The sequence below is a fragment of the Suricata suricatta genome, chromosome 2 (genome assembly GCF_006229205.1).
Source record: "Suricata suricatta isolate VVHF042 chromosome 2, meerkat_22Aug2017_6uvM2_HiC, whole genome shotgun sequence".
NCBI lineage: Eukaryota > Metazoa > Chordata > Mammalia > Carnivora > Herpestidae > Suricata > Suricata suricatta.
In genome coordinates, this window is record NC_043701.1 from 52,762,085 (window position 1) to 52,789,613 (window position 27,529).

Sequence of the window (27,529 nt, forward strand, 5' to 3'; positions counted from 1 at the left end):
TTTAACTCATATTTTATTTTCTGTTATTGCATCTCTTCCAGAATGCCACATTTTGTTTGGTTGTCAAGCCTCCTTAGGTTCAGATGGGCTGTGACATTTTCTTAGTCTTTCTTTGTTTTTGATGACCTTGACGTTTTAAGGACCCGTGTTTTTGGTAGGATGCCTCCCACTGGATTTGTTGAATGTTTTTCTCATGCCTAGAGTAGGTTTCAGGTTTCTGGAAGAATGCAGAGATAAAGTGTCATTTTTATTATAGCATTCTTAGTTTAAATACAATTTTTTAATGTTTATTTATTATTGAGAGAGAGGGAGGGCAGGGGAGGGGCGGAAAGAGACGGAGACACAGAATCTGACACAGGCTCCAGGTTCTGAGCTGTCAGCACAGAGCCTGATGCGGGGCTCAAACTCAAGAACCTGAGCTGAAATCAAATACTTAACTGACTGAGTCACCCTGGTGCCCCAAGTTTACATACGATTAACCAGATTTCTGACTGCTGGTATGAACATTGATCCTTGGCGGAGGTAGGCTGTCAGGTTTCTCCACCGTTGTTGCTCCCATTTGCCCCCTTTCCATGATGTACTCTGAGCAACGAAGTAATCAATGTGCAATCAGTGTACAAGAACAGGAAAGTTATGCTCACCTTCTCTTAGGATCAAGTCTCTACATGAGGTATCTGTAGTTATTTTGCATGAGAGATTTGTCTCTTTCTCTTGTTTATCAATTTATTGCATTATTTGTTTATATCAGCATGGACTCATGAATATTTACTTTAGTCTGTACGTTACAATCCAGGACAACTTCAAGTATTTCATTGCTCAAATTTGTCCTGATCTGGCTGTTGAGATCTTCTGATTGGCTTCTATACCTATTTTGATATGCCTTCATTGAAATGTGTGTGTGTGTGTGTGTGTGTGTGTGTGTGCATGCATTTGAGCACTCCCTTACATCCTGACACTGAAAGATAACCCAGACTTATCTTGTGTATTTCCTGTCTTAGAACAAGTCATTTCTCCAAGGAGTTTTGCTTGTTTTTTCTGAGAATGGTGTCCAAAAGTAAGATTTAGATGCTCCTTGCTTGCTAGTATGTTATTTATTCTAGGTATCCTAAGCTGACAGAGCAAAAAACTATATGTATTTTTCCTAACCTGTGTAAGTACACATATCTGTAAATATTTCTACATGTAGTCATCTGTATCTATATTGTGGTAAATAGGAGTTCTGAGGTCTACAACTCAAATCTATATCTGCAAATTTCCACTCTAACTGAGAAACCAGGCTCCTGTCCTCTGTCATAAGTTATTAAATAGATCAGTTCCAATATACATGCATAGTAGTATCATGATTGTTAATCTATACACCTGTGGGAAATCCCTTTACCCACTGGAGGAAGCACTTATGTGACATTTCTTCTACTTTTACTCTTACACACTGTATTCATTTGCGTGGTTTGGCATATTATTCCTCCAGCCTTTTGGTTATGTTGTTGGATATACTTAAACTAAGGTTAGATTTTCTTGTAACAGTTTGAATTCATTGCTGAGATCTTTGACCTACTGATTTATTTTTTTAAGTTTCAAAAATATTTTTGCAGGGCCACCTGGTTGTCTCAGTTGCTTAGGTGTCTGACTTTGGCTTAGGACATGATCTCACGACTTGTGAGTTCAAGCCCCACATTGGGCTCTGTGCTGACAGCTCAGAGCCTGAGGCCTGCTTCAGATTGTGTGTCTCCCTTCCTCTCTTTGCCTCTCCCTTGCTCACACTCTGTGTCTCTCTGTCTCTCAAAAATAAATAAACATTAAACAAAAAATTATAAATATTTTTTGCAAAAGTGAGGTTACTTTTGTTCCATGAATCTTTATGTTTTGAAAAGCATTTAATATAATACAGTCACCATTACAATATTATATAGAACATTTTATTGCTCTAAAAAATCCTCTATTCATTCCTCATACCTTCCTCCTGAGTCGCTGCAAATCACTGATCTTTTACTTGTCTTGTACTTGTTCTTTATGCCTTTTGCCCCTTTTTCTCACTTTATGTCCCTATTTTCTTCCTTCTCAAATTTTAATTGAGCCTATTATATGATTTGATGTTCTCTCTTCTCTTAGTATACGAATTACATGTCTTTAAAAAAATTAGTGGAGGGGTGTCTGGGTGGCTTAGTCAGTTAAGCATCATGCTTTAGCTCAGGTCATGATCTCACAGTTCATGGGTTCGAGACCCATGTCAGGCTGTGGCTGACAGCTAGCTCAGAGCCTGGAGCCTGCTTTAGATTCTGTACCTCTCTCTCTCAGTGACCCTCCCCTGCTCGCGCTGTCTCTCTCTGTCTCTCACAAATAAAAAATAGGGGCACCTGGGTGGCTCAGTTGGTTAAGCGTCTGGCTTCAGCTCAGGTCATAATCTCACATTTGTGGGTTCGAGTCCCGCCTCAGGCTCTGTGCTGACAGCTAGCTCAGAGCCTGGAGCCTGTCTTTGGATTCTGTGTCTCCCTCTCTCTCTCTGACCCTCCCCTGCTTGTACTGTCTCCCTCTGTCTCTTAAAAGTAAATAGAAAACATTTAAAAATAAATAAAAACAAATAAAAAAGAAAAAAGAACATAAAAAATTTTTTTAATTAGTTGAAACCCTAGAATTAGCCATATATGTTTGCAAGTAAGTCCACTTCTAAATAACATTAAACCACTTCATGGGTGTTGCAGGCACATCATAAAAGATTTTTCCCAATTTCATGTTCCCATCTCTTATATGGTCATTCATTTATCCATGCCTATAATCACCTGATGTAGTGTTACTATTCGTATTTTGAAATTACAGTTACATATTAAATCAATTAAGAATTGATACACAATTTGTGTATTCTTTCTCCAATATTCTGCCTTCTTTTATGTAGATTCAAGTTTCTAACATGTAAATTTTCTTTCTCTCTTAAAAACTTTTAACATGTCTTGTGGGCAGTTTTGTTATTGATGAATTGCATCAGTTTTGCTTAAATGAGGAACTCTAGTTCTTCTTCATATTTGAAGGAGAGTTTCAATGGCTATAGACTTCTAGGTTGGTAGTGTTTTTTTGTTTTTGATTTTGGTTTTGGTTTTTGTTTTTCTTTCAACACTGAAATACTTCCCTTTTGTTTTTGGTGACAGTTTCTCTGTACTTTTTATCCTTGTTCTTTCATGAGTGTTTATTTTCTCTGGCTTCTTTCAAGAACTTCTCTTTGTGTATTTTTTTAAATTTTGAAATGTATGTATGTAAAGAATAGATTTCTGGAATTTCTTCTACTTGAGGTTTGCTGAATTTCCTTGATGTCTGGTTTGGTGTCTGATGTTAATTGGAAAGTCTTGACCAGTCTTCTATTCAGAAAAATCTACTGTTTTTTTTAATGTTTATTTATCTATTTATTTTTGAGAGTGAGAGATAGAGAGCAAGCAAGGTAGGGGCTGAGAGAGTGAGGGATAGAGAATCCCAAACAGGCTCTCCATTGCCACTGCAAAGTACAACGTGGGGCTGGAGCTCATAAACTGTGAGATGAAGACATGAGCCAAAACCAAGAATCAGATGCTTAACTGACTTAATTATTTTTACATAATAATTTTTCTTTATTGTTTTATTCCTTGTATTTTCATTTCTTTCTCCTAATCCATATTCTTGATCATAATGTCTTATTGCTGGTATATGGATGACATGGCCCTCCATAGGACTTAGGGTTGGCTGACAATTCTGAAATCTTATTTCCTGGTTGTTATATTTTTAAATGTCAATAAAGGGTAAGATACTGTATTTGTTGAATTGTTGCATATCCTTTGTGGTGTAGATAATCTTAAATGTGAACACATCTGTAGTTTAAACTCTCCTCAAATTCTTCATTCCCCCTGAACTTGCATTCTTTCAAATTTTGAAGGAAAAAAAAAAAAGCAAAAGTAGCTCCAGGGTCTTTGCTGTCCAATTTCATCATTGTGGTTTGGGATAGAATAAGCCTGACTGTGATTCGAGTGCATAGAAAGTTAGTCTTCTATACTCATTTACTTCCTTTCCCTTCCAAGCATTGCTCGCTACCTGTTCTGTATCTCCAGGACAAATCTGCCTGGCAGACTGAGGAAAATTCATCTTTGTTTCTTATTAACAGGCTTGGGACAAATCAAGAAGGCCACACATTATTTGATATCCTTCCCATGGTGGCTTGGGCTTGGGATCTGATTCAACTCTTCTTGAGACAAGACTGAAGTGCTTGGGCCAGGAGTATATAGTGGCTATGTATTGGTTTGAAATCTGGACTGTTAGGTGGACTGGTTGTTTTGGCCTTGGTTACTTGGACACTTGAGCTGCGATAGAAGAAATGCAAGTACTCTGGTGTTGAGAGACTATATAAAGAAAGAGGAGTACACCTGAGCCCAACCCTCTAGGTGTCAAAGCTATCTTGGTTCTACAGTCAAGCCCAAGAAGTTACGTCAAATAACTCCAGTCAAAGCCATTTAAAATGGGGTTGCCCAGCCATGCTTTGACTAGAATCTTAATCCACTAAATATAATAACAATGTTGCTTTGGTTTTGGGCAGTTTACTATGCAGGCATGGATAACAGAAACAGGGGTAAAAGGAAAGTTACTCAATTTTTGAATGACCTGCCTTCTCCTACTAAGGAATCTCAACAAATCTTTTCATTAATTCTCCTGTCCAGGATTCTACTACAACAGATGTGAAATATTGCTAGTGTCAGACTTAGTTTTGAGATGGATCTACTCTCTTCAAGTATCTCTAACTGCATTTGGGTGATAGTTTACTTTACAAAAAAATTACATATATATGTATGTATATATAATCTGTGGCCCTCTAAGAAAGGAATATGTAGCTTACTATATTGATACTGCTATACTGCTATTTTGGGAGATGCTTTGGCAAACATTGGGTAGATTCTTTCTTATAGATGTTAATTATTTAATGTCTATAACTTTAAACAAATAAGTCAAATATAAAATACAAATATTGTCAATATTTATTTTATTCTAAGAAAATTTCTTATGTGTTACTCAAGTTATAAACAATTAGAAGATATTGCATCCAGTGTCCTCTCATCTTTGTGGATGGACCTTTCTTTCCATACTCTCCATGCAAAATGAAACTTTTAGAAATTTTTTTACAAAGTAAGAGTTTTATTTGAGCCCAATTCAGAACAGCTAACCAGGATACATAATCTTCACAGCAAACAGTACTCCAGCAAAGGAACTTTTGCTATTGGGTTAAATATACTTTTTACCTAACAAGTTGCAAATTATTAGACAAAGATATTTCAGAAAGTTGCAGACCTTAAGTTTCCAGTATATGCAGGGTTGTATGATTTTAATCTAATGGGAACCAGGGATGTTTCTTCCTTTTTATTATCTTTTGTGTAATTTCCTTAAATGAATTAGATGTACAATGCGTGCTTGGGGCAGAAATAGGGCCCGTGCTTTGAAGTTTTGTGGAGTCATCTTGACCTTGGTAAATGATACAGTATAGCTTCCCCAAAAGCCCAGAACAGGACCACAAACATTGAAAGTTGAGAACTTCCTTTCTCAGAATGAACTCAAAGTTCTCAACAATGAAGGGTCATTTTAAGAAGGGCACTAAGAGAGGCCTTCAGTCACATTTACCTTCCAAGTGTATGACCTGATGGTTGTTTCTCCTGCCTAGCCATGGTGGACGAGCAGGACACCACCACCTACAGAATCTTCCTCTGCGGCAAGGTGTCATATCAGGCTTCTCTATTCTCATAGGTGGAAGTATCAAGAAGACATAATTTCTCAGGGCAGAGACCAACATATCTCACGTAGCAGAAGAATCCTTACTTCTCTTCCTGTCACTGCTCCTTGGGGACTGTAAGGAACCAGCACACATGTGGATATATTATATCAGGATTAATGGGAATGGAACAAGAAGTTTTCCAGTTGAAGTAAACTTTGTTAAAATGTTACTGCCAAGCATCTTGATCGAAGTGGCAGGAATTTCTAAGAGTCTCCTGATGGGAAAGAATTATCTTTCAAAAGTTCACTTCTCTGAACATCACACTGTTTTAATTGGCCCACAGAGTAAAAACATGTCTTCAAGCTTCACTATTAGCTGACATGACCTGGCAGGATTTTGCCCTGCTGAACTTACCTCTATCATGCCATAAAATCTTCTTCTAAACATACAAAATATTTGCCAGCAGTTTATTAAATTTCCAAAACTCTCTACTTTTTACAACTTGTTATCTTTGACTTTTTTCTATATGCCTAGCAAGTGAGTGCTCAATCATCCAGAATTCAGAAAGTTGTAATATACTTGGAGGCATATTTTCACTCATGTATGTTTTAAGATACCCTCCTCCATATTTCACATACACATAAACAATATAGGTTAAGTGTATTCCTACTATTAGACATATCAGTATGTTTTGTGATGTTGTAGATTTTTGCTCTATATCTTAAAAATGTGGATTTCTTAAGAGCAGGAGTATCTTTTCTTCACCTTTGAAAATACATAGAGATACCTAGCACCAAAAGTTTAGATATACACTTTTGAGAATTTATTATTGCTCTTATTGTGTAATTGTACCTCAAATATTTTTATTAAAGTTAAAAGCATTTTTAGACAAATTGTAATCTTTGTTAACCCACTCAGTTAAATACCCTTCCATCTTTCAATATAACCTAATGTATCCTGGATTTAGTGTATCCTTCCGTATGAAAAAAAAATCTAGATGCCTATTACCTTTACATAAATACACACAGACACACACACACACACACACACACACACACACACAGTTCTGGGTGTAAACTGTAAACTCTACATAAACATTTGTCCACAGATATACAAAGACTCATGGAGAAGAATGTTTGTCACAGTGTTTGTAGGAAAAAATGTTTTCATAAGCTAAGTGGCTTTATGTAAGTGAATGAACAAGAGAACTCTGAAATGTGCGTACACTTACAATGTAGTATTAATTGAGACCACATACAGATAAATAGATAATCTTAAGACATAATATTGAGTGAAAATATGAGAGCTGTATTCATAATATAGGACAATTAATGTAAATTTAAGACATACAAAACCCTGATAGATGTTCTAAACGGATAAACATACATGAAAACAAACGTTTCGAAGATGGACTGGAATTACACACAATAAACACGCAAAACAATAAGTGGCAATGAAATGAGGTCAATGTTAGGAAACATTGAAAAATAATTGATAATGTGAAAAGTGAGGAACATTATATAAAATAATAATTCAATGATACAGTGCATTGTGGGCTAAAACCACCTCCATGCTATGCTCCTGATTTCCTTCTCTAACCACACCTAAAAAGAAAAGATTTAATTTGTCTAGATGTTTTGATTATGACAATCTAAAATTGTAAAAAAATTAGATATGCAAGAGTTTGCATTTTATGCATGTTAGATACAATTCCAAAAATATTTTCAAAAATTCATATTATACAATGTTGTTTACAGCAAAGATGCTCTATAAAATATAACAATGCATCAATATAACTAGAAGAATTAAAATATGAGAGAGTGATTAAAAAGAATGTGCAAAGACTGATGGAAAGGAAAACAAGGACATTAGCATTTAGGGCCGTTCAGTATTTCAGCTGTCTGTTTTAACAATATGCAAATATATAGCAGTAATTTTACCATTTTTCTCAAAGGAAAACAGTCCTACTTTGTATTCTTAATAAACACAAACTCATTTTCTCTTACCCTTGAAACAAGAGTGTGCTAATCTCAGTCATCATCATTATCATCATCATAATCCTTTTACATTTGTGGGGAGTCTATAGGGTGCACTCTGTTTAAAGAAGGTATGATTGTATAGAAGTGTGAAATTAGAGAGCATTAAAAACACATGACCAATACCCTTAGGCATGTCTTTTCTGGATTACATAAAACAGAAGCAAAAGCATTCAGTATCATATAGCTGCCTTTCACACAGTCTGTAATGAAGTCTTCATACTGCTCCCTCCTCTACCTATTCCAGGGTCTTCTATACTCAAAGCCAAAAAGGGATCAAAGTTCTAAATTGTGAGACCTATCCTAAGTTAATGGAGAAATGACCAAAATCTCAATACTGAGATAACCTCAGAAAAGGTCTCCTCCATGGTTGCTAATCCTAGAGTCCAGAAAATGATTATCACTTATGTGTCATGAGTACTTCCTATGAAGCTCTGGTGTGCTGAACCCATTACCCAGGCCATCTTGTGTAACACTTTCACTCCCACAGCAGCCATTAGAGACTGCTACTACTGTCACTTCCATTATTTATGAAACTAAAGTTTAGAGAAATTAAGTACATTGATCTGGCCGTATCGTACAACTGGTAACTAGTAACTGCAAAACTCAAAAGAACATTTGAGTATCTGCTTCCAAAGTAAACACTCTAAATTCTTATACCAAAATGAAGAACATGGTAAGTGAAGAAATTACTTGCCAGTGTAAACCATATCAGAAGCCAGTGCTATAATTATTTTTATTACAAAGGCTGTGGCTTATTGACTGTAATATAATAAACAGAATGTCATAAACTGTAAGTCCATCATCTACTACCCTGTTCATAACTACTGTATGGGTTATATATAAATATTCTCAATGAAAAAAGTGAGGAACTCAGGAAAGCCAATTCTCTACAACATTTTCCTGAAAATAGAAATCAAAATAAGTCTTAACTTATTCTATAAGGGAAACAGTACCTAAGTATAAATGCCATGCAAAGATATTATGAGAAAACTATAGATAAATAATACTTATGAACATAGCTTTAAAATTTCTTTAAAATATTAGCAAATTGAAACTAACGACATGTAAAAAGAATTATACAGCACAACCAAGCTGGATATTTCCCGATGTTCAAATCTGGTTCAATATTTGAAAATCAAGTAATGTAATTTATCATATCAACAGACTGGAGAAAATTCATATGACCATAGCAATAGATGGAGAAAAAAATATTCGATAGGCTTCAACAGCCATTGATAATGAAAACTCTCAGTAAACTAGGACTGGAGGGGAACTTCTTCAATTTGATAAAGAATATCTATACAAAAACTACATCTAACATCATACTTACTGCTGAGAAACGACATGCTTTTCTTATAAGTTTGAGAACTGCTCTGTGAAAGAAATTGTTAAGAGAATTAAAAGAACCCATGGATGGGGAAAAACCATGTGCAAGATACTCCTCAAAAGGATTTGTATCCAAAACAGTCAAAAAACATTTACAACTCAACAACAGGAAAACAAGCAAACATGAAAAAGTGGGCAAAAGATACTAACAAGTTCCAGGGGCTCCTGTGTGGCTCAGTTGGTCAAGTGACCAACTTCAATTCAGGTCATGATCTTATGTTCATGGGTTCAAACACCATGCTGATAGCTTGGAGCCTGAAGCCAGCTTCATTCAGATTCTGTGTCTCTCTTTCTCGCTGCCCCTCCTCTGCTCATACTCTGTTTCTCTCTGTCTCTCAAAAACTAAAATAAAATGTTAAAAAATTTTAAAAAAGGGTTTAACATTTTCCTTACCAAATATATGTGGATGGAAAATAAACATATGAAAAAATGTTCAACATCATATGTCATTAGGGAATTGCAAACTAAACTAAAATATCACTACATGTCTATTAGAGTGGCTAGAAGCCAACACACTGACAACACCAAATTCCAGCAAGGATGTGGAATGGCAGGAACTCTGAATCATTGCTGACAGAAATAGGAAACGATACAGACATTTTAGAAAACACTTTGGCAGTTTCTTACAATTCTAAACTTAGTCTTATCATATGACCCCACACATTATTCTTAGGTATTTAGCAAAATGAATTAAAAATATATATTTATATATTTTATATGTTTTTATATTATATATAAAACACGCATATTAATATTTATAGCTGCTTTATTCACTGTTGCCAAAAAATGGAAACAGCCAAAATTCCCTTCGATGGGTACATGAATAAACAAACTGGGTTGTTTTCACACAATGGAATATTATTCAGTGATAAAAAGAAAGGAGATCTGATGCCATGGAAAGACATGGAGGAACCTTAAAAATATATTGTTACAGGAAAGCAACTAGCATGAAAGTGTTGCATATGGTATTATTTTAATTAAATGGCATTCTAGAAAGACTAACCATGAAGACAGTAAAAGGCTATTGACATGCAGGACAGTAGGAAAGATGGATAGATGAAGTCTTAGGGACTTTTGGGGTAGGGAAACTATTTTATAAGATACTGTAATGGTGGATACATGACATTATGCATTTCTAGAAACCCACAGTGTAACACAAAAAATGAAACTTAATATAAATGAACTTTAGTTTAAAAATAATGTATAGAGGGATGCCTGGGTGACTCAGTCTGTTGTGTCCGACGTTGACTCAGGTCACAGTCTCACAGTGTGGGTTTGAGCCCCGTGTTGGGCTCTGTGCTGACAGCTCAGAGCCTGGAGCCTGCTTTGGATTCTGTGTCTTCCTCTTTCTCTGCCCCTCCCCCACTCATTCTCTCTCTCTCTCTCTCTCTCTCTCTCTCTCTCTCTCTCTCTCTCTATGTCTCTCTCAAAAATAAAATAAACATTAAAAATAATTTTTAATGTGTAGAAATATATGAGGGATATTAAGAGTACACTTATCATGATGAGCACTGAGTAATGTAAAGAATTGTTGAATCACTATATTGTACACCTGAAACTAATATAACACTGTATATTAATTATACTGGAAGTTAAGAATAATAAAAAATGAACCAATTACAAGAAAAAAGAATAATGTAGAAATATCAATTCAGCAATTATTATAAATTAACCACACTAGTGTGAGATATTAAGAATAAGGGAATTTTGTGGGGGTGAGAAAGGTCAGATGGGACCTTTCTGCTCAATTTTTCTCTAAAATTAACACTGCTGCAAGAAGTCTTTTAATAAAAACATACTAAAAGTGAAGAACTCACATTATGACATGATAAGTTGGTTAATTTTCTGAAAGTCATGTAGCAAGTTGGGGGAAGACTATAATACCTTGTTCCCACCTGCTCCATTGACCAAGGGCTAATGGCTGAGCACTGGCTTGCTCAGGTTAAAGAGCTCCACATTCCTCCACATCTTGCTGCTTTACCTTCACTAGTCTTGCTGTCCATTCTTCTCTTGGTTTTTAGGGCAAAGCATCACATTGCACTTCAATGATCGGACTTTCATATATCGGAAGCTGGATCCCTGCTTGATACAAGCCCATAACATCAATTCTTCCCATTCTAGAGTCCTCTATTGCCTTCACTAATTTTCCTACTGAACTAGAACCACTTCCCAAAGGATATGCAGTTGTTAGATGACTCAGCCATTTGACTGTATAATCTATTTACTTGTTCCAGTTTCCATGTATTGCTGGACCTTATATGCTTGCTTCCATGCTTCGTTCCACTGTCTGAAATTTCAGAGTAGCCTGAATGTATAACTATCCTGAAAAAATATGCTTATTTTTATACCTATATTTATGTATAAAGGTTAGGAGCCTGTTTAAGCTGTGGACAGCAGAAGGACTCCAGGACACCCAGTGCAGATCCCACTGGGAATCTCAGCATGGAGGATCCAACAAGTTCCGCAAACCCTGCCCCCCGCCCCAAACAGTGCCCTCTTTCCTCTCTAACATCTTGGCCCTCCAATTTGTCACTGGTCTGGCCTGTTGGTTCCCTGAGCTCAAAAAGTAAGAGTGGCTCCAAGAGAATTGCCTAACACGTGATCATTTTTTTCACTTCCCTAGTCATTGAGTCCCTCATAGGGTCTGGGGTTCCAGAGGGGTAATTGCTTGCCAACAGCCATCTTAACACCTACCATAGAGTTTCTAGTTCCATTTTTCCATTTCCCATGTTTTCCAGGGGAATTTAGCTGGGTCTCTATCTGGGCCCCAAAGTGAGCTATACTGTTTATAAATATTTGGGTCCACATTATAAACCACTTGCTTTTAATAATTCGGGCCTGCTCCCTTACAGGACCACTGAACTGGCTTCTCTTGGGGACTAGGACCTTGGGTCTGGGTTTGTCCACAGATGAGGACCAGTCTCAGGTGCCAGCTGGGAAAGAGCTGAAAGCAGGAGTCAAGTCCCCAAGTTTCTCAGATCCCACAGACCCTGCTTATCAGCCACATGGCTCTGGTCCCAGGGGATGGCTCTTCCTGGGAACTCTCACTCTGTGGATGTGGGTAGACACTGGTGGAGGAAATTTGGGCCGGGGCTTGGGAGGCAGCACCCTCTCCTGACCCTCAGGTCCAGAGCTCATCTTGGGCTCAAAGGGCCTTCTCAGCACTGTTGGATTGCTGAGAAGAGATAAGCACGCTAAAGACCTTGTAGTATAAAGGTTAGGAGCCTGTTTAAGCTGTGGACAGCAGCTTCTTTCCCCAAAAATTGTGTGGCTTTTATCAATTCCCAACTCAATCAAAGTGAGGGAAAAAAAAGTAGAGTTAGATTCTTTATGTGTTCAACTTTTTATTTTAATGAAAGTAGGCTATGCACGATGCATGTGGTGCTAGCATCTGAATTAATAAAGATGCAATTACTGAAGCTGCAGTGATTTGAGGTCCAATCTTTGCACTCAGCAAGTTTATTTTTTATTTATTTTTTAATGCTTATTTATTCTTGAGAGTGAAAGAGACAGAGCATAAGTGGGGGAGGAGCAGAGATAGAGGGAGACGCAGAATCCAAAGCAGGTTCCAGGTTCTGAGCTGTCAGCATAGAGTCTAATGAGAGGCTGGAACCTACTAGCTGCCAAATCATTACTGAGCCAATGTCTGATGTTCAACAAACTGAGCCGCCCTGGCTCCCATACATTCATCAAGTTTAAATCCATTTTCAAGTGTTTTTTGAAACTTTATTTACTAATGGAAAACATACTTGCTGACAAATTGTTAAGATCCACTCAATTTAATTAACATTTGAGAAGCACTAAAACTCCCATCTCTCACTATCTACACACACACAAATGAAGATAGATAAATGATAGGTATTAGATGAGAGGTTGATAGAAACATTATTGCTATGTTGCTACTTTTGATCTAGTTTTCCTATATTTATAGATTTACCATATTGTAAATGTCAGGTAGCTCCAAGTAGTAGAGAAAAAATAATTTTGGGTTGAGAAAGAAGAGAAAATAGAACATCTCTTCCACTCACCAGAGTAGCTGGTCATGCAATGTGGGAGTGAACAGCATGGACACCCACAGGGAAACTTAAAAGGATGTGGAAGAGCATGTGTTGAATCATGATATTAGGGAAACTTATAAGACACACAGTTAGGTAAAGAAGATTTTAGGAATGTTAAGGACCTATGACACCATGTTGGAAACATTTATACTGAAGATTAGAGGATCCCATAATTATTTACCCAGTGTGAATGGGACAGTTTTTGAAACACAAAGTTTCACTGGGGAAACAGAATTTAGAATATTCCATAAATATGGTAGAATAAATAAGTAAGTTTTAACAAGTGTAGACTACCAAAATATAAGAACTTTGATGTAAATCCAATAAACAATTGTATTAATTTAGAGAACTGGTTGCTTATACAAAGTAAATCTTTATAAGGTTTGCCCAATAATAATTGAGTATTGCCAATTATCTTTGACATCAGTCCATAAATTAGGAGAACATAGGAAAATGTTCAAACAGAATTTGTTGTGGAAAACCACAGGGAAAAAGAAATTATAAGATGGTCAAGACTTAGACTTCCTCTTGTCTTTTTGTTTTCACACAGCCTTTACTGGTATTTTCAGAGAATAAAATTATAAAAGTTGAAATTCAAATACATAACCAAAACCAAACATTTTTAAAGGAAGATATTTAACATGCATTGGTTCATTATTACTTTTCAATTACTTTTATCTCATACAAACTCCAAGGTACAACATGTGCATGAAAATTGAATAAGTGAATAAAACCTATCCATGCTGTAAACATGAGGAAACTCACATGGGTGCACTATATGTGATGATAATTCTCCTGAACAAATCTGATGTTACCAAATGTTAGCCTCTGCAGGTGTATTGATGAAAGTATCCTGGAGATGCATTATATCCTCTGACTGCTGTTCACATGCACTCATAAGCACATATATCCCTGAAAACGTGGAAACAAGAAAAAATAAGATGTCCTTCTGATAATTAGTGACAGAATATGCCAATAATTGAATCATAAATATTTGCATTTAGCTTCTGAAGACAGAGTAGTTTAGAGGCCAGAGCAAAACTAGCATATCATCTGACAATATAGAGGAATAATATGCCAGTGAGAAGCAAAAATATTGTCAGCTTGGAAAACACAGAACAATCGAAATAGATACAACTCAAAAGAAGCACCCTCTTGGGAAGATGTTGTTCTTGGAAATCAGACACCAATATTCCCTTTATTTCAATATCCATGTTAAATATACAGTTATAACAGATTTTGTTAATATAATGTTATAAATCTTTAAATCATGTAAAATAGTCGTTTTAACAAACTCAGGACTGATTGTCTCTCTGTGTATTGTATTTCAAAGGAGAGAATATATTGGCCAGCTCACTATAAAGATGGTTACCTGCCAATCTTTTCAACTTTTAATTGAAAAACTCATCAATTGACAGTTTATATTATTTAATGGATTTTCAGCATCATAAATCATGAATTTACTAGAATGCAATGAATTCACTTACTATATTTTAGAAGAACACAAGACATATAGCCAGATAGTATTACTCCTGGTACCTCACATAAATCATTCTGTTTCAAAATTTCCACAATTGCCATTGCATATATCTGATGGATTAATTTGGATTAGCAGGCCACTGTAGACAATAAAATGGAGAATTGTTCCAAAGAAATTGAATCCAAACTCATGTAACTTCACAAGAAAAATGCATTAATCAACTGAATTTACTATGGAATATATTTCACCAAGTTCTAATAAAATCACATCTAATGATATCAGATGCAACATGAAAAACACAGTCCATCATGCATTCAAGTTCACTAATATAAAATCCCACATAGAGCTGTAGATATGATCAATAATGCCTGCAGAGCCTGGGATGGAGAATATTAAATCTAATGTTATTCTCTAGATTACATGTCTTGATGACGCACTTGGGAAATGTGTTTTATTTAATATTAATAATTCCCTCAAATACTTGCTCTTTCAGGAACATATTACTTTTGCAGTTTTATCAGACTATTCAGGGAGAAAAATACATTAAGATTAAAGATATGCTGAAGTAATAACATTTTCATAAATCTGATTTATAAATCTCATAAGAACCTGGAAATACACCCTTAGTTTTTGCCATATCATTTATAGATAGCTATGTGATTTTGAATGAAAATTGTATAGTCTCATTCATCCTTAATGTTTGTTTTTTTTTAATCAATAGTTTTGAGTAGTAAAATTTTATGTTTCTAGATGGCTTCATTAGTATCTAACATCCCTCTGAAAATCCATTTAAAATATTAGGACTTAGTATTTCCTGAAATTCACTTATGCTTTTTAAGCATTGAAAATTAAAATTATAGATGTTTCTGTAGAAAGGCACCAAATCCTAGAGAAGAAAATGGTGAATAGTAGAGTTGATGACTTTGTTGTTGTTCAGAAATCAGTCTCAGTGTTTCTTACTGTTCAAGACCCTTTGCTTGATATGTCAAACATCCTACATAAGCATTCTAAACCTGAACTATTGCCTTATGTGGGCCACTTGGTGTGAACATTTAGTCCATACCCACCAGTGTGCTGTAGATCATATCAGTCAATGATCTCATGGAGGCACAGTTTTTGTGCTTTTCATAAACTAATATCTATTAAGAATGATATGATTGCCGACTATTGTTATAGAGCCCGGGGATACAGAGTGACAATGAGAGACGGATCCTCTTCCTTCAGAGAACAGAGAGTTTGATAGCACAGATGGTCATGGCTTAAAACAGAAATGAAAACAAGAACAAAAGCAGAGCTTGTCAACAATAAAGGTAAACATACTATAAGAATAAAATCAAGGCGAAATTCTGTATTCTGCCTAGACATAAACAAGCAGAAACAATAAACATACAAAAAGACACCTTTTAATTCATAAAAATGGAATATTCTGAGACTAAAATACCATCCATGGTATCAAAAATACCATGTCCAATGTAAAACATAGAAATAACGCAAAAAAAAAGCATATAAACTTCAATGAAAAGGAAATCTGTGACATAAAAAGTAGCTTCTCTCTAATAAATAAAATTGAAACTGTGGAAGAAAGGACATAAGTTTTTTAAGATAAGTATTGAAACTCTTCCTCATATAAGAAAGAAATTGAGTAAAAAATAGATTATTAGAAAGAGTAGAAGTAGCAAGATAAATAAGAGAAATAGGTATTCTTCTCTGAAGTTTCTAGATTTTCAAATTAACTCCACAGGTAGTGAATAAAACCCAAACCTATGAAATTTCAAACTTATTCCAAAGAGAAGCTCCAGAAGTACTCAGGCATAAATCAACAAGTAGCTTTTAATTTTTTTTAACATTTATTCGTTTTTGTGAGATGGAAAGAGACAGAGCATGACTGGGGGAAAGTCAGAGAGAGAGAGAGAGAGAGAGAGAGAGAGAGAGACACAATCTGAAGAAGACCCCAGGCTCTGAGCTGTCAGCATAGAGCCTGACGCAAGGCTGGAACCCACCGACCGCAAGATCATGACCTGAGCTAAAGTCAGACACTTAACCAACTGAGACACCTAGGCACCCCTCAACAAATACATTTTAAAATCAGAAGAGTTTCAGATTTTTATTTGAAAACACTGATGATTAAATATAATGAAATATATGCAGAGCTTTGTGGAGAGTATGTTATTACTAATTTTTTCTATGTAGTCTAGGACTAGGAAAAATAAGAGAAAAAACAATATATCTAATGGTCTTAGAAAAAAATTATTCTCACATACCCACATATTTATGCATTTGAACTAGCTGACTGATGAACCAATTAGAACTCACAAGTAGAGATGTAACCAGTCAGGATATATATCAGGTAACAGAATGTTGTTAAATCCAAGCAAATATTTAACATACTTTATAACAGTGTCAAGGTCAAAAAGAACCTACCATTAATAAAATAATATTTAGCAGTATTATTAAAATGTAGATTTAAAATTAAATCATACTTTTAATATATACTTTTTATGTGAACATCATGTAAGAAGGAAAGGAGAAAGCAAAAGCAAATTAAAATTTTATTTGATACATGTGAATTTCACAGCCACTGTTTTCTTCTACACATTAGTAACTAGAAAAAGTTGGACGTATGATATAAAGAGCAAGTACAATAAAGCCACAACATAATGGACTCAAAGCATCAGAAAAGAGAATGAGAGACAAGTGGAAGTTTATGTCTAGATGTCTGACAAGCCTGTAGCATAAATACAGAAGACATCCAAATGTCTGCATTTGTCTGCACCTTATTTTCCTCAGGCTGTCATCTATGGGCTACACTTACATATACGTACATGCTGTGTGTAGATTAGTCTGCCATTTAAAAAGTCATTCTATATACTTGGACCACGCAAGAATGTGATGAAAAGTAATAAGAAGTAAAGATCTTAGATCTGCAATATTTGCATTTAGGATGTCATAAATAAGGTGACTGAGAAAGTCAGCAGAAGTTTTCTTTTTAAATGTTTATTAATCTTGGAGAGAAAGAGAGAGAGAGAGAGAGAGCGAGAGCGAGCATGAGCAGGGGAGGGGCAGACAGAGAGAGACACACAAAATCCAAAGCAGGCTCCAGGTTCCCAGCTGTCTACTCAGAGCCCGACATGGGACTGGAACTCATGAATCACGAGATCATGACCTGAGGCAGTTAGATGCTTAGCCAACTGAGCCACCCAGGAACCCCAGCAGAAGCTTTCTTAATCATGGTATGCACCTCTGGTACTTAGTGCCACGTTTGAACCATGTGTTTCCTAGCTGTCCTCTAAATTAATACCTCTGTGCCTATGATCTTATTAATTCTAAAATAACCAAATAGATAAATGTTCACTCATGAGAGGTGTATGTGAGTCTGATCTTCAGGGGATAATTAAGGCATGTTCTGTATCCAACTATCCAGGAAGAAGGAAAGAAGGAAAGAAAGAAAGAAAGAAAGAAAGGAAGGAAGGAAGGAAGGAAGGAAGGAAGGAAGGAAAGAAGGAGGAAGGAAGGAGGAAGGAAGGAAGGAAGGAAGGAAGGGAAGAAAACAAAAGAAATGAGAAACTAATGAAATGAAATACAGAAGGATTTAGAAGCCCCATATGGATACCAGAATATATAAATTTTGCTATTATCAAAAACAAAACTTCTACTAAAAAGTATAGTCTCAATTTCTTTCCACAAATGAAGTAGAGCATATAAAGGTGTCTAATATAAAATAAAGAAAACACTGATATATAATTGAGTGAAAAATAATGGATTTATGAACATTTTGGTGCTGGAATTATAAAAAATATATACATTATTTTCCAATGTGAAAGATTTTATGTGTATGCATTACATATATGTGAAGATTATAGCTATATATATGATTTATATATGTATTACTTATATATACAACTGTTTGTTAAAAAATATATTTTTGTCAAATATTCTAGGCTCAAATACGGCAACAGTTCCCCCTGAGGTTCACTGACTTGTTCAGACTAGAATCTCCCTATGACCTTTGCTAATAATGAGTCCTGTTCAGTCTTAGTACATTCACCTGCCCAGATGTCTACGCAACCCCGATTCCATTCTGCAGGTTGCAGATGGCTTTAGCAAACGAAAGACACTTATTACATACCCATGGATCTTGAGAAGAATGATGTTTTAGGAGATATGTCACAAGAAATATATGTAAGGTGGTATTTTTTTGTTTCACTGTAACTTCATGCAACCCTTGAAAATCTATCAGTGAAAAGCACAACAGTGCCTAAGGCTTAGTCCCTTAAGTTAAGGGCTCTTTTCACTAGAACGTCTCACATTCCAAGTGAAGCACTCAGTCCAGCTAAAATGTACATTTTCTCACTGCTCTGGCTTTCTCGAGTGGCTGTGGCTCGGGTCTGTTTCGGGCTTCGTCCAGTTCCCCACTGGTGGCTGAATGAAGACAAAGGAGTCTGCTCAGATTTGCACAAAAACCAGGTAGATCTATCAGACCATTGACTTCACAGTTCCACTAACACCCCTCCATGTTAGCTGAGTGAGGAGAAATCATCAGAGCTCAGTTAAGATTTTCTAGGTATTTACCTGGTGCAGGCTGGGCTGATTTTTTTTTTTTTTTGGTATGGTAGCACTCTCCAGAAAAAGTTGCATTCAGTTTCCCATCGCTTTTTGATTTCTGTCTTGCTGTATAATATTTGACTGTTCTCCTCACCACAAGATACAGCCACACCTTTTCTCTACCAGGCCTGGCAGCAAGACATAAGAGGGAGCTAAGGGAAGTCTTCACGCCCAGCCAGAAACTATAGGTGGGGGTGGAGTTTGGGAAGTGGATATCTTAATCAGACCTAGGTTTAACTAAGGCCTAATAAACCCTGTGGTTTCAGACAAGTTATTGAAACATGTAGGGCTCAGTTTCCTTATCAATGAAATGCAAATAGCAGTATAGCAGACGCAGTTAACGCCCTGTCCATATTCCCTTGAATGGCCCTAAGAGTCATCTCAGAAGTTGATACTGGGTCCTCATAAACAATATATTTATGAACAACAGAAGGTGCTTGATTAGTTTTGATCTCCATTCCTCTGTGTTTCTCAACGAACATTCTCTGGCTGCAGAGCTGCTCAGCCTTCGGTGCAGGGCAGGCTGCAAATGCCCTAAAAGTGAATGTGGCAAAAGTAGATCTCAAACAACGAGAGAAAGTTATTGGTAAGTGAATAACTCCACTTATGGTTGAAGCTCTTTGCCTGGCCTCTCAGAAGGCCCCTGTGGGATTCAAACCCAGGGGTCCACAGAGGTACCTCTCTGTGTTACATGATTGACCCGTTTTCCAACCACCCTTGTCTTTCTCCTCTATTTCCTGAGTGCTCTCTGGGATCACCTCTTATATCAATTTCTACAGGTAACTCTTTTCCCAGGGACTGCACTGGGAAGGGGGTGGGGGTGGGGGTCAGAACTAATCAAATTAAGCACCTTCTGGTGCTCATAAACATATTGTTTATGAGGACCCAGTAGAGAGAGCTTATATAAAATATGCAGCACAGAGCTTGATTCCGAATAGGATTTTAATGAACACTAAGTCCCTCATCCTTATCTACAACTTTACCCACACTGTGTGTTGGATACCCTTGTTTCCCTGCCAGAGTTTAAAACCAAATGAAAATAAACACACACTCACACACTCACACACACACACAGATGAGTCAAGAAGATGGAGACTAAAATGTGAGCTCCTTTACTGTTAGAGGTGCTGTACACCTGGATTAGATCTGTAGCCACAGATGGTTTTCAAAATGGAAACCTAGAATTAGGCCCACTTACCCACCTTATTATACACAGTGTTGAAAATGGAAGGCTGTTCATCTAGGAGCGCAAGTTTGGTGAATCTAAATGTCAACTAATGTGGGAGAAAGAGAGGGACAAGGGTATGTCTTCCCATTTCTTCCTCAACAAGCACTTTATGCCTCCGGTGGTGGTGGAAAAAAATGAGGGAATGAGTGGGAAGTAATAGTCAGGGTTGTCTGTATAAATATACCTAAAAGAGAGGAGGGAGACTTCATGAGTAATTGGTTCCATTCATGTGATTATGGAGGCTAAGAAGTCCTGCAGAGTGCTGTCAGCAAGCCCAGGAAACCTGGTAATATCATTTAGTCTGACTCTTCAGACCTGAGGTGCAGGAATGCTGATTATGTAAATCCCAAACTGAGGACAGAAAAGATGGGGTGAGATGCTTCAGCTCCAACAGTGTGAGACAGAAATAAAAGGGGTAACTTCTACCTTCCTCTGCTTTTTGTGTCAGGCCTTTAGATTGGATGACATCCACCCATGCCAGGGGGGGCTATCGACCAATTCAAATATAATTGTATCCAAAAGCACTCTCTCAGCCATACCCAGAAATAATGTTTAGCCTGGGCACTTCAAGGCTACTCAAGTTGACACATAAAATTAACCAGCACAAGGGAGAAAAGAGAGTAAAACATGTAACGCTGATGAATCTTCAAACATGAAATCCAGATACTGCTCTGTTCAGGTCTATTTTACAAGGCTCATGAGCAGTGTAGTACCTAAATGAACCTCAAAGTCTGTTGTATTCAAGCCCGAATATTCACTTGTTTCTATTTCCAATCCGGAATCATGTTTAGACATATTGTCTGATGTTAGCAATTCAGGATTGAGATTGCATGATAATATAAAGGAAACCCAATGAAAATGCTAGCAACATAGAAGTAGCCCAGATTTAAATACAAACCTTTTTTTGGTCAATTTTGAAAGAAAACATAAAAATTAAAAACGAAATGTCCTTTAAGTTAGGTTTCAGTTCAAATATATAAAATGACAAGAGAATTAATTCAATACCAAATAACCCATCTGTACGGGCCATAAAGATGTTATTAAGTCCTCCTCAATTCCTTAATCCCATTCTCAGCTAACACAATCTTTATTGCTTGGATGGAGGAAGGGTTCCTTCTGCAGCCCTGGCGTGGGCTGTTTCTCACTAGGTTCGGCACGTAGTTTCTCCAAAATAGATCACTTGGGACTGTTTACTTTGAAGGAGTTGTTCAGTATGCTACTAGGTTGGTCTATACATGATCTCATGCATTTGTCAAAATCCTTAGAACTATATGCCACAAAGAATGAACTTTACTGTAGGCAACGTCAAACATCAACCAGAAGGTGGGAATCCCAGAATGGAATGCAGACTAGGTCAGATGAGCCTAACCGCATTACAAGTGTTCAGCATAATTTCGCTGGCTATAATGGGGAGAAAAGGAGCTGATCTTTTGTAACTTCGGGAAACGGTGTTTTTGCTAAATATGTTAGCCCTAAAGATGGAAAGAGCTGTGTATAAACACCTTACTCTAGTTGATAAGTTTGTTTCTCTCCAAAGTTAGCAATTCTGAAACTACTTTATATGCATACTAGTGTTGAACAAATAAGTAAACACATTGCAGTTAATGGGAACCAGGTCTCTCACTGTCAAAGAAAAATATTAAAAATAAGCAAGAGGCAAAGTTAGAATAAGCCCTGTGGTGCTAGATTAGAGTAGAAGGTGTTAGTATAAATGCACATTTATTTTAATAGAAATGAAGAGATGGTACATGTATAGAAAAATAGATTTTGAAGGTAGGCAGGTAGATATAGATACATAGATGTTGACAAATGGTGATACACAGATAGATAGACAGATGGGTAAGAATATTAGAGTCATGTGTATACACATGACTTAGTACATGCTACACTAAGTATATGAATACAAATACTGCTAACTCTGGGTCTAGAAACAGTAACACTCCAGTGCAGTGAGCCCGACCAGGGTCTATATTTATCCTCAAAATACTGATATCCCACAAAATAAATTGTGTCTTCTTTCATAAATGACTGATTCTGGGGGATCAGATGATTCCCCGTTATGTCAGGAAAAACTCGAGATGGGGCAGATCATCTTATTGTGCCAGATAATAATGAAATGCTTTAATAATAATAAATAGAAGATAGGTCTTGTCAAAAGGAGCCAATCTGAAGAACTCCCAGTGATGAAAGGTGGACCATTTGTACAATGAAAGAAATAATGACAGTGTTGTGTTGAATAAAATAAACATCCTTGAGTCCATGTTAATTTAAGTAAATGATTAAATAAATGAATAAATGGAAGACAGGGTATAATATTCTTACAGAAATATTCCAAGTAATATAGAGGAATAGGAAGAATAGAAAATCATCATTATGGTGGCACATGTGTGGCTCAGTCAGTTAAACATCCACCTTCTGCTCAGGTCATGGCTTCACGGTTCATGAGTTCGAGCCCTGCATCTGGTTCACAGCTGTCAGAGTGGAGCCTGCTTTGGATCCTCTGTCCTCCTTTCTCTCTGCCCCACCCTGCTCACACTCTTTGTCTCTCAAAAATAAATAAGCATTTTAAAAAAGAAAACCTCAAAGTTCAAATTTGGAAATAAAATAAACCCCACTAAAAAAGGAAAAATTACCTTAGGAACTATATTTAACATCACATGTCTTAATGAGATTCACATCTTAGATCCTAGAGTTAAAAATTACCACAACATTGGCCCCACACTAGACAGTGAGAGAATATGTCAATCTCCATTTCCTAAAGCAGGGATCCAAGGACAGGTTCTGTTCCCTGAACACTCTCCATGGTCTGCCATAGACCATTGTCATATCTAAAGAGCATGAGTTCAGGGTAAGCCCCTCTTCATTTGTTCCTTAACTCTGTATGTAGCTAGTTTAAATACTTACCTGGGTCTAGGTTAAAACAAGTTAAGGATACAACCTAAGAATGATCTGTAGTGAATGCAAAGCCCGAGGCACTGCATTTTTAAAGATAGAAAGTTGCTGTACTCATCGAGGTCTAAAAAGCTCTAGGCAATATTCTGCCTCAATTTTATATGCAATGTGAAAGCAGACTGCCTTTGTGTGCTTGAAGGTCAAACTACAGCAGTCTGTGCTTTAGGGTCACTGTTATTTGGCTAAGGGACCCAGAGCCCCACACCCCCACCTGTGTAAAAATAGCCATTCACATTTGGACAAAGCTGCTCTAAAGTGCAGTGACCTGCCAAGGCCAAAATCACATGTGCCCTAAAATTTCAAAGTCCTGCTGAGCTGCGATGGCTAAAACCCAACAGCAAAAGGGTAACAATGAGTCAGGGGCCTGATATAGGTTACTGCAAATCACCAAGAGCAAAAGTCCTTGTGGCCTTGCCCTGCCGGAAGCTGTAATCAGCAACTGTTGTTTTCCTTAAAAAATTCTACTCAGAGTCTTTGCGTCAATCTTGGTCCAGTTGAGAGAAATCGCACAGTGTTCATAACACAAGGTTAATGTAAAGAATTATTAAAGGCCAGTGATGAAAAATAGTTACAGGATTTGAAGAAACTCCATGGCACTCGAGGGCTGAGGGACTACGTAGATTGGACAAACTTGGAAAAGATGCCCACGGCTTATTAAGGAAGGCGTGTTGAACCCAAGGGACTCGGGAAATCTGGAGATTTGCCCAGGCTGGAGCTAGGCTGCATGCCACTGAGCAATGCAGAAGCAGCCCTCCAGAGTTCAGGACCTGCTGTCAGGCGGCCAGCAACTGATGATGTGGGCATGGAGACCTTGTGGGGCTGCAAAGGCAGCGGCTGCTCAGTGTGAACACTAAGTGTGAAACCTTCAGGGCACTGGTTTCCAGCTAGGGAAGGCCAAGGGCTCAAGGGGAGAAGAAGAGCAGTCCTTTCCCCCTTCAGTGTCTCTTCTGTATCTCTTACTGATAAAGCTCAATGCTGTGCTCGTGTAAAGAAGAAATGCTTAACAGATTCTTGCCCATTATGGCAGAACATATATTGGAATAAGTTGATAAGTGGCAGTGGCAGATGGTTCTTCCAATAGTTTCCAACTACTATGTTCCAGGCCTGAAAACTACCGCTGGATTGACAGAACATTGAAATGGACAATCTTTAAAAACAAAATTGCACTTCTTTCTCCAAAAAAATAAGATCTTGAGGGTAAGAAAGACACTCCTCTCTGGAGTTTATTTACTCTCATGTTAGCTAACATACAGTGTAGTCTGGGCTACAGGAGTAGATTCCTGTGGTTCATCACTTACGTATAATGCCCAGTGCTCATTCCAACAAGTGCCTTCCTTTATGCCCACCCCCATCAACCCTCAGTTTGTGCTCTGTATTTAAGAGCCTCTTATGGTTTGTCTCTCTGTTTTTATCTTATTTTTCCTACCCTTCCCTTATGGTCATCTGTTAAGTTTCTCAAATTGCACATATAAGTGAAATCATATGATATTTGTGTTTCTCTGAATTATATTGCTTGGCCTAACACCCTCCAGCTCCATTCATGTTTTTGCAAATAGCAAGATTTCATTCTTTTTCATCACCAAGTAGTATTCTATTGTGTGTGTATATATGTGTGTATATATACACACGCACACATACATATGTATGTGTACATATACATATATATGTATATACATATACGTGTGTGTATATATATGTATATAGCATATCTTCTTAATCCATAAATAATTTGATGGACATTTTGTTTCTTTCCATAATTTGGCTATTGTTGATAGTGTTGCTATAATCATTAGGGTGCATATGCCCCTTAGAATCAGCACTACTGTACACTTTGGATAAATCCCTAGTATGAAATTGCTGGGTCCTGGGCAATTTTATTCTTAATTTTTTGAGGATCCTCCACACTGTTTTTCAGAGTAGCTGCAACAGTTTGCATTCCCATCCATAGTGTAAGTATAATATACATGTACTCTTTCATTTACATCAGGAACTTTTAAAAATATAGTTACTTGCCCTTGTAAGTAACTAAATGATAATTTAACCAACATTAAACTGGCTGTCCAGAGAGTCACCTCTTCTTCCAGTGAGACACAGGAGTCAGGTAGTATGATTGTTCCACCCTGTGGGCAGCCTATCCTCATTTGTAATTTGTAATCTTCCTCTTTATCTCGCTGCCTCTTGTTTTATGTTTTCTTCGGATTCAGAAAACCATGTGTTCAGAGCCCTTTGATTCTTTCCCTGAGCCTTTCTACTGTGTCTACTGAAATGCTTTGTCTGGTGCTCTATCTACAGGCCATAACAGCACTCTGTCCACTTCCTGTTTGTGCATGTCTAAAGCACTCGAAAACGTCTCCCTTTACTCTGTCTTCCTTGTTAGGTATGATCTAATTTCCTCCTTAAATGTTAAACCCATGCATTTTCCCTTGAATGAGCCCCACTCTCTTCCACTTGAGGTATTTTTAGTAATGTTTTTTAGATCCTAATGACCTTGTACAACAATTCAGTATGTGAATTGTACATCAGTCATTTTACAGACACACACACACACACACACACAGACTTTAACATTATATCAGTACAAATCAGGGATTGGTAGGAGTCAGGAATATTTAAGCAATTGAAGGATAATTTGAGCAAGGCCTTAACCACCTTTTTTACTTTTCCTTAGTGGTAAATGAGATTTTAGTAATTTAAACTTATTCAAGGGTAGATGTTTTAAAATGACTGCAAAGATAACCTCCTTGCCGCCATAAATGCCTTAAAATTAGCTTTAGTGCTTTAGTAATTGTAAACTCTGAATTCTGACATCTTCCTTCTTTTGTTCAATCATTACTATGAGGCTGCAGGCTTCCCAGGGGTATATCTACAAGACACAGTGCTCCTTTCTTTCCATTTCCAATGTTTATCTGTTGCAAATAGCCAATTTAAGGAGAACTACATCAAGCCACCGAGATGCGGGATGAATACTTACAAGGCCTGATCTACAAATCAATAGCATGCCAATAACTTTAAATTGCTCTAAGCCATAATTCTCAATATTTACTATATCCTTCTGAGATATAACTTTAGAAAGCATATTCAGAAATTTTAAATGCATTTTAGTTATTCTCTGTGAGAATCAGAAAAAAATAGTATCATTTACAGACATGAAAAGAACAACAGTGAATCAATGGATTCAATAGAGAAAAATTAAGTCAAGAGATGAACTAATTGCGCTGATATTATGATCTTCTAATTTTAATTTTAGCACAAGGACTGCTGTAATTATAGATATTGGCAGTGAAGCTGCTACACTTTCTGCTATATTTGCTGATGGAACATGTGTAGAAAGCTACTCATTGTCTAGCTGAAATACTATATTTCAGGATATACAGGGAAGTCATAATGTGTCATGTTCATTCATTCCAGCTACAAATAGAGTGACAGACACTTTATTCCTAAGAAAGTCAGAAATAGTCCTCACATTCATGGAGTTTACAGCTTGGCAGGCTTTCCTCCAAAAAAATAATCTTTGTGATATTTTTTATTTTCTAATGGTAAGAGCAAATTCATGTTCTTTGTAAATACAGTCACAATGTGCAATACTATAACAGGAAAAAAGTAAGAATCTCCATAACTGGTAAATATATCATCAGATAAATACACCTCTCAACCATCAGCCACATGTGAATTTTGTCCCTACAAGGCATGTGCCTCATCCTGTGTTAGGGAATGATGATAAAATGATGAAGGCTAACGGAGAGGAGATTTTCCACTCAAGTTGTATATAATCCAGTGGAGCAGACAGACATGTATCAGGTGATCACATGCTGTATTAAGGGACAGCATTGATAAGAGTATAACAAGGAGAACAGTGATTTGTGAAAGTGTCTAATGTGAGAATTAGACATAATGTGAGAAACAGATGATTACTTACTTACTTATTTTTTGAAGAAGGAAACTTGCCTGAGATCTGAAGGTTGACTAGGTGGATCCTGGATCTCTCAGGAGGCAGTAGACATGTGGTTTAGACAAAGAACATAAAGTTGGAGTTGTTGCAGTGTCCACAGAAAGAGGCATTATGTTGTGCAA

The 27,529-nt window shown here is 36.9% G+C and overlaps 1 long non-coding RNA gene across 4 annotated transcripts; it reads right to left on the bottom strand.

Annotated features, from left to right (window-relative positions):
• Nucleotides 1–27,529, bottom strand: LOC115306181. Of its 4 annotated transcripts, XR_003915225.1 has the most exons (6): nt 27,375–27,529; nt 13,962–14,108; nt 9,083–9,125; nt 7,720–7,807; nt 5,623–5,845; nt 1–217 (listed from the first exon to the last, which is right to left on the bottom strand). It is a non-coding gene; the product is annotated as an uncharacterized LOC115306181 (long non-coding RNA). The 4 variants fall into 4 exon arrangements; XR_003915223.1 differs by lacking the exon at nt 9,083–9,125 and having other exon boundaries at nt 27,379–27,529; XR_003915222.1 differs by lacking the exon at nt 9,083–9,125.